Here is a 5,998-nt window from a genome sequence, read left to right on the forward strand (position 1 = left end):
CTCTCTCTCTCTCGGACCTGGTCTCCTTCCTTCAGCTGGCCCCGCAGAGCTTGGGTTTAGGCTTCGCAGCCAGGCCATTTCAGGGTGGGTGACAGGCAAAGTGGGGGCTTGGAGGGGGACTTTGGAGAGGCCCTGGCTAAAGAGCTGGGCGAGAGTGGGGAAACACTTCTTCAAGGGTTAGGGCAGGGCCAGTATCCGTCAACCAGGCACTTGACACTCCCAGAGGCAGAGGAGTGGGACCACTTGGTTCAAAGATGAGGCCGCGGGAACCCCCATCGAAAGTGGGTCCCTGTTGGCTCCGAGGTTGAGTCCAGCCTGACTCTGGCCATTCCAATCTCCCCTGGCTCCCTTCAAGGACTTGGGTGCCTCCTGGCAGGCATCCCCCTCATTTGCCCACTAGCTTCGTGCCGTCATCCCTGCTGTCACTGGTCTGTGAGCATCTTAAGGCAGGGACCGGTTCTTAATCTGTGCCAGCTGCTCGAGTGCTCAGCACAGGCGTGGCCCAGAGTGAGCATAGATTTCTGTGTGGTACATTCGCGACCTTGACCTCACTGAATCTGCAGACTCACCCGAAGAGGGAGGCAAGGCCTGGATTTTCCCCCCATTTTTCAGATGAAACAATTGAGGCCACAAGAGAGGAAGGGATTTGGCCCTGCATTGACTGGATGATGGGATAGCTGGGGACATTCCCATGGGCCTGGCAGCGGGAGTGCCTCCCAGGTCCAGACACGGTTTTAAATCGGTTCCTGGGCCCTGCAGCTGAGTCTCGCCGTCAACTCCAAGTGCAAGCCATTGTTTTCATTGCCCGCTTTCACAGCCGAGGAAACCAAGGACATGGGGCTCATGAGAGAGGAGTTGGGATGCAGACGTGGGCAGTGGGAACCCTGGCCTGAGCTACGCTGCAGAGGGGAAAGCTGGGGGCTGCCTGGGTCCCCGTCGGGCCTCTGCTGAGACCTGGCAGAGGGTCCGAGGGTGTCGGAAGGGGCTGGCTGGGCAGTTGCGGTCCCAGGGTATTGATTGCCCCTGCTGCTAACCTCGAGGACGAGGAGGACCAAGGACGCAGCTAGTCTTGTTCAGATCAACCTGGTCCATGCCCAGTGCTGCCAGGTGGTTTGAGCAAAGGGGCAGGCAGCTCTGGCACAGACATGTGGGAAGGTAACGCAGGCAGATGGCACTAGGGTAGCGTGGGAGGGGCCTTTGCGTGGAGCCAGAAGGGAAGCCAGTCCTATGGGGAAGGAAGCCCCAGGCTAAGAGTGCCGGGGCTGGGGAGAGAGCTACAACCACGGCCACCAAGGTACTGCAGCAGGCCCCTGAGGGACAAAGAAGGCTTGGGGGAGATCCTGGACTTACTGCTAGCTCTGGTACTGAAGGTTTTGTGACCTTGGTCAAGTCCCTTCCCCGCTCCAGCCCTGGGGAAGGTGGGAGGGTGGGCCTCAGTGGACCCCCGCTGACATTTCAGGATTCCCAGCTGGAGCTTCGGAGGTTGAATCATTTGCAAGCAAGTGAGGAGAGGCCCGGAAGTGATTCAGTGAGCTCTCTCCATCCCAGAATGTCTTCTCTCAGCCAAAGCGTGCTGGGGTCAGCTTAAGCCCTTCCCCCACTCCCCCTTTGCCTTCCTCGTGGACAAGATAAGAATGCCCTAGGCCTCTGGGGGCCTTGAGAGCTGATCTTCAGCTGGGACTCTTGAAGGCAGCAAAGCCAGGCCCAGCTTCCTTCCTCCCACCTTACGAAGTGAGTTGTCAGCACGGATGTGGGCTAAGCCCATTGCGCTCCCTTCCGATTTTAAACTGAGAGTGTCCGTATTTAACTGATGGCCGCTGTCTCTATCAGAGGTTACTAGCACATCAAATAATGTCGGTAACGATAGCGATAATAATAACGGCACTCGTTTTGTGCCACGCACCGTTCTCAGTGCTTCACAGATATCCACTCTCTTATTGAAACAACAACCAAATGTAGCAACGGCTGTTATATCCCCATTTTTCAGATGAGAAGATTGAGGCCCAGACAGGTTAGGCAACTTACCCAGGGTCACAGATCCAGTGGATGGTAAAATCAGGATTGGAAGACAGGCCCTCAGGCTCCCGAGCCTGGTCCGTGCATGTAGCCACTAGTTCCATAGTCTCTAGAAGTCTGTGCTGAACTCAGCAAAATGGAGCGTTGTGCATGTGAGCTGATTGTCAAGGGCACCTCCAGCCCTGGAAAGACCCTGAAGCTCAGAAGCTGAGCCACCTGTGTCTCCCATGTTCCCACTGAGAAAAATGAACAAACCATGGATTTATATCAATCCGAAGCAGGTTGGGAAACAATTCGCAGTTCAGTAAATCCTTTGCATGGCCCCTCTGGTGTATCTCTGCAAAGGGGCAGTCTCGGTGTGTGCGTGAATGGCAGCTGATAGTTGGGGACCTGGGCTGTGGCACCAAAGGAAGACACTTACATCTAACCAAGGGCTTGCTACCCCGGAGGCGCACCAGTGCCCTCTCTGAGATGAGCCCAGGCGCTGGGTTCTGGCTGCAACTTTGCTGGGCGCAGCAGGCAGAGACCTGGAAGATGCAGATGTCTTCTCCCTGCCCCGTGTCATTTTTCAGAAGGCCACTTCTTTAGCTGCGGCCTGAGCTCCTCACTGTTCCTCTCTTCCCCGCCCTGGCTGCGCTGGCGGAAGCCAGGCCAAGTGGTGCCTGGCTGGAAAGCCCTCCCCTGCCTGTGCACCTTCTGTTGGGTGGGAGGTATTGGAAGTGGGCCTGGGAGTGCCGCCTGGAGAGCAGGATCTGAGCCCACACGTCACCAGAACGGTTGGGAGGGGGGCGAGGTCAAGGTCACATGGCTGAGTAGGTGGCAGAACCCGAACCAGAGCCATGGGGTGAGGTAGGAGGAAAGGGCTGGAGGTTCGTCCTGAGTCCCACCTCGAGGACTGGCAAGGGGCTAGGAGCATAAGAGGTTTCCAGAGACTTGGGTCCAAATTAGAGTTGTGCGAAAGAGACGCTATGGTCAATGTCCTCGGGGAGTGTCTTATTTGAAAGGGTTGCGAGCCTAATTTGGTGTTCTGTACATAGGTCCTTCAGTAAAAGAGAACCTTTTTATTCAAATGGGAAGTTTTTTCCTGCAGCCACAGTCTCGAGGCACTTTCTAGAGCTGCACGGTCCTATGCAGTAACCAGTAGCCACAAGTGGTGATGTAAGTAAAATTGAGTAAAATTTAAAATTCAGTTCCTCAGTCCAACTAGCCACATTTCAAGTGCTCAGTAGGCACGCGTGGCTGGTAGCTACTGCATCGGATGGTGCGGATAGAGAACGTTCCTGTCACTCCAGAAGGTTCTGTCACACAGCACCACTTCGAAGCCAATGCAGACCTGAGTCCTTGCACAGACCCCGAGGCCTCCTCCATGCCTACCCGCCATGGGTCCTGAAAAGGGAGTGGATCAAGCAGATGTGGATGACTCAGGGCAGCCGGTCTGCCCTCTGGAGAGTCTGGGGGCCTTTGCCACACTCCCCAAGTCCATCCCACATGCCTGTCCACATGTGGGAGAGGGAGGTGAGAGCAGCCCACCACGAGGTGGGGATGGCTGGCCCAGTCCGGCAGCATGCTGACTCCAGTGGACCTGGCACATCACCTTAGGACAAACCTGCATCTGGCCATGCTCCTTTGTGATGAGGCCCCTGCCTTGTGCTCAGGCTGGCTCACTGGGGCATGCTGGAGGGAACTGGGTGGCTCTACACAGATGGGCGAGGCTCTTGGTTTTTTTTTTTAAATAACATTGATTTCTTTTCATTTAAAAATAATGCTGTTAACTTGTATGCTCTTTATAGAAAATTCAGAAAACACAGTGCTTCCATTTTACTGGACTTGTTTCCACTCCGTTTTCTTTACATAGGCTGTTTATTTTCACATTACTGTAATTATCCCATGGGCATAATTATGTAATCTATTTTTTACTTCACATAAGCATTTTCTTTATTCATATAATCCCTTCCTAAATGAATTTTTTCAAAATGGATATAGTTTAATTTTTTTAAGATTATAAAAACAGTAAGTGCTTATTGCAAAAACAAAGAAAAAACTTGAACGACGTAAAAAAGGAACTACAAATGATCATTCGCTCATTCAACAGCTATTTATCAAGCACCCAGGATGTATCGGGGCGGTCCTCAGGGCTGTAATTACAATTTTTAATGGATGAATAATATTCTCTCAAGAGAGTGTAATTCGCTTAATTATTTGGCTATTCGTAGAGATCCACGCAGTCGGATTCATTTTGCTCTCATACATGAGGCTCTGCTAAGCACCTTGGTGGGTGATGCTCATTCTGTCCAACAGGGGTGCCCAGACAGAAGTTCATTCTGCCAAATTGTTCACCAGAAGGGCTTTTCAGCGTGCCCCAAGGGCTGGCTCACCCTGAACTTACAAGTGTATCATAATAAAAAAAAACCTAGCATGAATATCTTGGTTCAAAATATCTGCTTTAGTTTCTGTTTCTTTAATTGCTTATGAAAGTAAAAATTTTCCTACTTGTTTATTAGTTATATGTCTTTTATTTTTAGTGATTTGTCTGTTCCTCACCTTTATTTATTGAGGTCCTAGTGTTTCTCTTGTGGGTTCAAATAAACTTTATACATGAAAGGTAGTGACAGTTTCGCATGCTTGTTGAAAATAATTTTAAAGCTTCTTTGTTTTTTGCCCTCTTTCATTTTTCTTATGCAAAAGGTACATATTCTTTGTCTCACGATTTCTTTGTGATTTCTTCCATTGCTTCTAGGCTTACAAAATCCCTTACAGAAATCTGAGACCTATTTGTGTGTGGAGGGGTGCGTTTTTAACATGTTTAACTCTTTAATTGGGTGGGTGGGGGTTGTAAACCTTTTCTGTAAAGGGTCAGATACTAAATATTTTCAACTTTGCGGGCCGCACGGTCTCTGTCCTGACTTTTCAGCTCTGCACAGAAGCACAAACTCAGACATGACAGAAATGAATGGGCGTGGCTGTGTGCCAGTAAAACTTTATTCACAAAAACACTTGGCTGCCAGCTTTGGCCGTTGGGCCATGTTCGCGGAACCCTGTTTAATCCAAAGGAAATTTGTCTTGAGGAATAGTATGAGGTGTGGATCCAAGGTATACCGTTTTTCCGAGTGCTAGCCCATCGTCTCCATTTCTTTTATTAGATCGTTTGTCCCCTGACTTGTGTGCGATGCGTCCTTCAGCACAGATTCTGATGTGTAATAGGGAGGGACTGTTTCTGGGCTGCATGCCCCGTTCAGTGGACTCATCGGCGGGCTCCAGTGCCATGAACATATATTTACCTCTTGAACCTTGTACCTTTTAATGCCTGACCTTCAGGTCCCAGCTCAGTAATCCCGAAGCAAAACAAAACTCCTTTGCTCTTTGTCCGCTGAACGTCGAAACCATTTGGTGAATCCCCTTCGTCCCTCCCCCCGAAATCAAGCATTGGGCCACGCGTTCTTTGGACCTCTTTAGAGTTCGGAGCGGCGGTGCTTCCCCACCGACTCTGGCGTCTGGCTCTCCGCAGATGCTGCAGGTTGTCCTTCCGGAGGTACGCAGGGGAGGCGGGTGTGGGCAGGAGAGCGTGAACAGAAGCAAAGGCCCACAGCTGAGGATGGCCAGACGGCTCAAGAACACCAGACACTCCTGATTAAGAAGCAGGAAAACAGAGCTGGCAACTGAGGAAGGGACGGGGAGATGCAGAGTCACTGGTGGCCGGCTCCATTCCTGCTGCTGGAGACTCAGAGGACAGGGCTTTGGTCTTTTTGCTTCCCTTTGGGAACCACGGCTCTGGTTTGGCCCGAGTGAAGGTACGCTCAAAAGAGCCACCGTGGTCACCTTTTGGCGCCTGGCCCGGGAACGCTGTCGGTCCCTGGACTATCCCAACGCTGGGCTCCCTACACGCCTGTTTTGACACAAACCCTGCACTGGGGCCGAGGCCCGTGGAGCAGTGGGCTCTCTGCTGAACTGCCGTCCATGTGATCTCTGGTGCAGGCCCGGATGG

General features: G+C 51.7%; 1 protein-coding gene across 3 annotated transcripts in view; it reads left to right on the plus strand.

Moving 5' to 3' along the window:
• ATP2B3 (ATPase plasma membrane Ca2+ transporting 3) overlaps positions 1-5,998 on the plus strand; it is a 64,210-nt gene that overhangs the window by 886 nt on the left and 57,326 nt on the right. For 2 of the 3 annotated variants that reach the window (XM_039866931.1, XM_039866934.1), the window contains exon 2: positions 48-84. The exons of the other annotated variant lie outside the window; for it this stretch is intronic. The gene's annotated coding sequence lies outside the window, so the exon portion shown is untranslated. The remainder of the gene's footprint in view (positions 1-47; positions 85-5,998) is intronic. 3 annotated transcript variants of the gene reach the window in all.

The sequence above is a fragment of the Pteropus medius genome, unplaced genomic scaffold, assembly GCF_902729225.1.
Source record: "Pteropus medius unplaced genomic scaffold, Ma_sr-lr_union100, whole genome shotgun sequence".
NCBI lineage: Eukaryota > Metazoa > Chordata > Mammalia > Chiroptera > Pteropodidae > Pteropus > Pteropus medius.